Here is a 7199-nt window from a genome sequence, read left to right as displayed (position 1 = left end):
GTACTTAATTATGGTACAAGAACTAAATCATAAAAGTATCACAAATTTAATTATTATTAAATTATAATGTAGAACATGATTAAGGGACTTTTATAGCAATTAAACCAGTGGTTTAATTGAGTGGACAATAACATGTGCCAATGTATTAGAATTTGTAATGAAATTTTAAGTAAATTAACATTAATAATAAAATAGTTAATTAAACTTAGGAAATAAAATAAGAGTGGAAGGAAAGAGAAACTTTATTTCTCTTTGCATGTAGCAACTTTTGAAACAAATGGGCAGAGGAAGAAGACAAACAGGCCAAGGGTTTAGAATTTTTAAGCTTTAATTGCTAACTTCTACCTGAATACCCCAAGACAAAAAGGAAAAGACAAAGTCATGAATAAATAGTTTACAGTTTACAGTTTGTATTTCTATAACCTGAACCTTTTTAATTGTTGCATTTATGAACTGCGTTGCATGGTTATAACATAAGGTAAGCTGGAAATGATTGAACGAGCTGAATTGAATCAATTTGAATTAGTTTTCGTGATAAGGACTAATTTGAATAGATTTGAAAATAGTATATATCGATATTATTGTGCAATTGAATTTGACTTGTGATGAGTTGTGTTGGAACATACGTGAGCTAAAGATTGGTTGATGAAATTATATTGTAGAACTTTGAAATTAAGTATAATGAAATTTAAATAGGGGTAGATAGTGGATATTCGTTTATAAACTCAGTTTAAGATATGTGATTAGATTGAATAATAGGTGATGTAATAGGACTTTTATATTGACATGTTAAAATGCATTATAACCTTTATAATATATTTTATTAGTCGATTATAGATATACCACTAAATTATACTCAACGTACAATTTTATTTTCCGTGCCAGGTTAGGTATTTTACTGTCCACTCGTCAACTCAGCATCCAACAACAATCCTAAACTCAAGCGTTAGTGATGCTCTTATTTTGGTTTGGCATGTACTTAGGAAGTCTTTTGAGTTAAAGCTCGTTTTGTAATTTAATGGTTAGTTTGTGTTTTTGTTGGTAATTTATATAAGTTATGTTTTTATATATATGAGTGTGAAAGTATTAGTGGTATCTTTGTTGATAATGATATGTTTGGTTGAATGATTTCCTTGTCAAATGTCTAAATAGATGAGGTAATACCATGGTATGGACATTTGATGCTTGAGTTGTTGAAGGTGAATATATTAATTAGGGAGAAGTGTATTGGCATTTGCTTGCTCAACTAGTTTTGTTTGGTATAATGTAAATGGTTGAGATGTATCAATGATTTCATAGTTTAATTCTAGATATATATAAAAATATTTATTTAGTTAGTTAGAAATTGAGATACATTGTTTAGGGATCTAGGTTGGTTGATTTTAATAATGTGTTTGATATGAAAACTTTTGTTTTTGAATTGAGTTGTGTATCTATAAATACATTTAAGCTTATCATTTGAGTTTATGTGAATTTTGGTCATGAAATGAATCTTTTGAATATATTTTTTACCATTCCTGACCCAGGTATCGATATTCGTTATTATGTACAGTCTTAAAATGAATAGAATGCCAAAATGGTATCGATTTTTATTTAAGTATAGATACTTTCTCATAAAATATCAATACCATAAAATAATTTTCAATACCCTTGTTTCGTAAAGAAAAAATAATTGAATTTTGGTATCAATTTATAGTGAGGTATCGATTTAGTACCGATACCAATTGTGGATTTTCAAAATTGATAGTTAAACTTTAAAATTTTACAATTCAATCTTAATATATGCTCAAATTTTACAAATTAGGTCCTTGTAGACTTCAAAAGTTCTAATATGCTCATATATATATATGGTTTAAAGATAAATATTTGAGTTTTTTTTATAAATGTATTTGTCGATTGTTGAAGTTTTTCGTAGCATCTTATTACTTGGGTCCGACGACTGAGACGGGTAAGAAGTGTTACATTTAGTGGTATCATAGCTATAGGTTTAGTCAATTTTCAAACTAAATCGAGCTCCGAATTGAGTGTATAGGTACATGCCAATGTTGAGTCAAGGTTAAGTTGGGATTTGGATGCTGATGAATAAATTCTTTTATTTATAGTTGAAAATATCAGGAGAATTGAGAAATGTTGATATTGACTACATGAATAACAATAGTCACTCTATTGAGAATGAAAACAAGACCGGGGTTGAAGCATCTAGTGAAGATTTTGTCAGTGCGCAAGAAAATAGAACTATGGGAACTTGATAAGAAGATCGAGGTAACGAGGGATTACCTCGAAAGATAACATAAATTTTCCAAAGAATAGTGAGAACTACTCCATAAACCACCTTAGCAACTACTACTAAATGAGCTCTGATAAAAGAATTACAAAAGTACAATGTCATAGAGTTTATAGGAGTAAAAGGGGTCGATCCTTTAGCGGCCGAGATTTGGTTAGAGGCAACAAACTGAGTACTTCAACAGTTAGAATGTATGCTCTACGAATGTGTTATTTGTGTTGTTCCTCTATTGTAAGGAGAATCGTATACGTGGTGGCAAACGATGATACGCCACGTACTTACGGAAAGAGCCAACTAGGGGTTCTTTCAAAAGGAATTTTAGAAGAAATACGTTAGAGAAATATATCTGGAAGATAAGAAACAAGAGCTTTTATTGTTAAAGTAGAGTGAGATGTTAGTGGTTGATTACGAATGTGAATTTCTACAACTTAGTAAGCACGCTCTAGAACTTGTTCCGACTGAAGAAGAAAGTTGTAAGCGATTCCTCCGGGAAATGCGAGATGACCTTTGAGTTCAGTTGATCTCGCATAAAATAAAAAAATTCCCTGACCTAGTTGAACGAGCAAAAACGGTTGAACAAGCCTTAGGCTTAGATAAGAAAGGCGAGTCTTCTCAAGTATTTGGAAAAAGAGTATAGACTATGGGCTCACAACCTCTGCTTAAATGAATAGAGAGTCTTGAGATTTTGAGAAACCAATTCCATCGAATGTAGACTCTAAGAAAGATCATGTTAAACAATCATTGGTATCTATTGGCAACATTAAAAAGTTGAAAAAGGACATAATTATTTTGAACTGTGAACTTTGTGGCAGAAAACATAAAAGTGAATGTTGGAAGAAAATGAGAGCATGTTTTCAATGCAGATCTTTAGAGCATATCGCTCGAAATTGTCTAAGAAATGTTGATAATATTCTTGCTGCTACCTAAAGATCTAATCTGACAGGAAAAGGTCGAGGAAACTTTGCGGATGAATCAATAGCACGAGGATTTGGTACGTATACTTTCATGGTTTAAAATCAAATTATTTGTTCATGGACATATTGAATGGTTATTATGAGTACTGAATATTAAGAATCAGACTGAGTTGAGTAGGATAGAAAATTTGGACTTGATTGGTATTAGATTGTTAGTATAAATTGAATTGAAGCATATAATGATATTTGATAATTTGATATCTAATAATGATGTTGGGATTGATAGATCGTGAGATGAGTATATAATGATATTAAAAATTGGTTAGTTATTAAATGTGCAGGTTATACTTCAGTATTATCTGATGACTCACTGTATGTGTCAGTATCTTGCTTCGATATTATCCAATGATGCACTATGTGTGCCAGTATGTTGCTTCGATATTATCCAATGATGCACTATTTGTGCCAGTATGTTGCTTCGATATTATCCAATGATGCACTGTATGTGCCAGTATATTGCTTCGGTATTACCCAATGATACACTGTGTGTGCCAGTATGTTGCTTTGGTATTAACCGATAATGCACTATGTGTGCTAGTATGTTTCTTCCGTATTACCTGATGATGCACTATGTGAGCTAGTATGTTGCTTCGGTATTACCTGATGATGCACTGTGTGTGCCGATATCTTGCTTCGGTATTACCCAATGATGCACTGTGTGCGCCTGTATGTTGCTTCGGTATTACCCGATGATGCATTGTGTGTGCCAATATGTTGCTTTGGTATTATCCAATGATGTACTGTATGTGCCAGTATGTTGATTCGGTTTTATCCAATAATGCACTATGTGTGCCAGTATGTTGCTTTGGTATTATTCGATGATGCACTGTGTGTGCCAGTTTAATTGCGTTAATTCATCCGATAAAACACTTATGTGTCAGTATGATTGTTTTGGTCTTGTCCGGCGATGCAATTACAATGCTAGATTGGGATACAAGTTAGTTAATCTATGTATCTGACTTGAGTCTGAGCAAGATCAATGAATTTAAAAAATATGAGCAAGATCAAACGAGTCTGAGGATCGATAACAAAGGACTGCAAACAGATTAATTGATTTGGAACTGAAATCTTAGTACCCCACCTTCTCCAAGTAAATTTCGGGGATGAAATTTCTTAAATGATGGGAGAATCATAACGACCTAAAAGATAGTAGTGCTGGAAATAGTGGTTTTGGAATCCCGTTCTCTGATGGTTGAGTCTGTAAATATTATTTAATGATATTTACGAATTTATTTTAGTATTATATGGGATTTTGATTTGATAGATTTTACTAATTGATCAATTAATAAAGGTACAAGTGGTCTGTACCGAAAGTCAATGGTTTTGAAAAATGAGGTATCAGGACCTTGTTTTTATAAATTGAGCTTGTAAATATTTAATAATTTACTGGATTATTTTATAAGTGAATTGAATTTCGGTCAGTTAATTGTATTGAATTAGTACTTAATTATGGTACAAAGACTAAATCATAAAAGTATCACAAGTTTAATTATTATTAAATTATAATGTAGAGCATGATTAAGAGACTTTTATAGTATGGTTTAATTGAGTGGACAGTAACATGTGCCAATATATTAGAAATTGTAATGAAATTTTAAGTAAATTAACATTAATAATAAAATAGTTAATTAAACTTAGGAAATAAAATAAGAGTGGAAGGAAAGAGAAGCTTTATTTCTCTTTGCATGTAGCAACTTTTGAAACTAATAGGGAGAGGAAAAAGACGAACGAGCCAAGGGTTTAGAATTGTTAAGCTTTAATTGCTAATGTCGACCTGAATACCCCAAGATAAAAAGGAAAAGACAAAGTCATGAACGAATAGCTCGAAATTTACAATTTGTATTTCTATAACTCGAACCTTTTTAATTGTTGCATTTATCAACTATACTGCATGGTTATACATAAGGTAAGCTGGAAATGATAGAACGAGCTGAATTGAATCAATATGAATTAGTTTTCGTGATAATGACTAATTTGAATAGATTTAAAAATAGGATATGTCGATAATATCATGCAATTGAATTCGACTTGTGATGAGTTGTGCTGGAACATATGTGAATTAAATATTGGTTGATGAAATTATATTGTAGAACTATGAAATTAAGTATAGTGAAATTTAAACAGGGATAGATAGTGGATATTATTTTATAACTTGGTTTAAGATATGTAATTAGATTGAATAATAGGTGATGTAATAAGACTTGTATATTGACATGTTAAAATGCATTATAACCTTTATAATATATTTTATTATTCGATTATAGAAATACCATTGAATTATACTCAGCGTACAGTTTTGTTTTTTGTGCCAGGTTAGGTATTTTACGGTTCACTCGTCAACTCAGCATCCAACAATAATCCTGAACTCAAGCATTAGTGATGCTCTTATTTTGGTTTGACATGTACTTAGGAAGTCTTTTGAGTTAAAGCTTATTTTGCAATTTAATGGTTAGTTTGTGTTTTGGTTGGTAATTTATATAAGTTATGTGTTTATATATGTGACTGTGAAAGTATTGGTGGTATCTTTTTTGATGATGATATGTTTGGTTGAATGATTTCCTTGTCAAATGTCTAAATAGATGAGGTAATACCATGGTATGGCCATTTGATACTTGAGTAGTTGAAGGTGAATATATTAATTAGGGAGAAGTGAATTTGCATTTGTTTGCTCAACTAGTTTTGTTTGGTATAATGTAAATGGTTTAGATGTATCAATGATGTAATAGTTTAGTTGTAGATATATATATAAATATGTATTTAGTTAGTTTGAAATTGAGGTACATTGTTTAGGGATCTAGGTTGGTTGATTTTAATAATGTGTTTGATATGAAAACTTGTGTTTTTGAATTGAGTTGTGTATCTATAAATACATTTAAGCTTATCATTTGAGTTTATGTGAATTCTGGTCTTGAAATGAACCTTTTGAATATAGTTTTTACCATTCCTGACCCAGGTATCGATATTTTTAGCATTTGTATCGATACTTGTTATTATGTATAGTATTAAAATAAACAGAATGTCAAAATAGTATCGATTTTTATTTAAGTATCGATATTTTCTCATAAAATATCGATACCATAAAATAATTATCGATACCCTTGTTTTGCAAAGAAAAAATAATTGAGTTTTGGTATCGAATTATAGTGAGGTATCGATTTAGTATCAATACCAACTGTGGATTTTCAAAATTGATAGTTAAACTATTTGCTCGAATTTTACAAATTAGGTCCTTGTAGAGTTCAAAAGTTCTAATATGCTCATATATATATATGGTTTAAATATCAATATTTGAGTTTTGTTTAGAAAGTTATTTGTCGATTGTTGAAGTTTGTCATAGCATCTTATTATTTGGGTCTGGCGACCGGGCCGGGTAAGGGGTGTTACATTAGGAATTAGGGTTAATGTGCCAAAGTTATATATATTATGGTTATGGTCCCCAAATTACACACAAGGTAACTTTTCTAATATCCCATCTTTAGAAAAGAAAGAGCAAATATTCTTGTGTGCTAATTTGGAAGATGAAATCCCCAAGATCCAAAAAAAATTTAAGAATTCATGAATTTAGGTACGCTTCCGCATCTAGTTTTAATATTATTTTGTTCTTGATTATTTTAAATTTTAACGAAGGGTGTGAATGGACCTTGTTGGGAGGTTTTTGCACCACAAAAATTCTTTGTTATAAGGTCTTTAATGCGAAATATTTCCCTCATGGTAACACTTTTTTATGCTATATTGGTAGATAAGCATTCATATGTTTGGTTTAGTATTTCACAGGCTATTGATACACTCTTGTCAGGCTATTTTTGGAGGTTGAGCAATGGAAATTACATTCGACCATTAGAGGATAAGTTAGGTGCCTCAAGTCCTATTGTGCTCTTGAGTTCCTGAGAAAATCAGGTGGGGTCGAAAACCTTTCATCATGGGATTTTGGGGATGTTGCA

This window comes from Gossypium hirsutum, chromosome D02 (assembly GCF_007990345.1).
Source record: "Gossypium hirsutum isolate 1008001.06 chromosome D02, Gossypium_hirsutum_v2.1, whole genome shotgun sequence".
In the NCBI taxonomy this organism is placed as follows: domain Eukaryota; kingdom Viridiplantae; phylum Streptophyta; class Magnoliopsida; order Malvales; family Malvaceae; genus Gossypium; species Gossypium hirsutum.
This window is presented reverse-complemented; position numbering follows the sequence as displayed.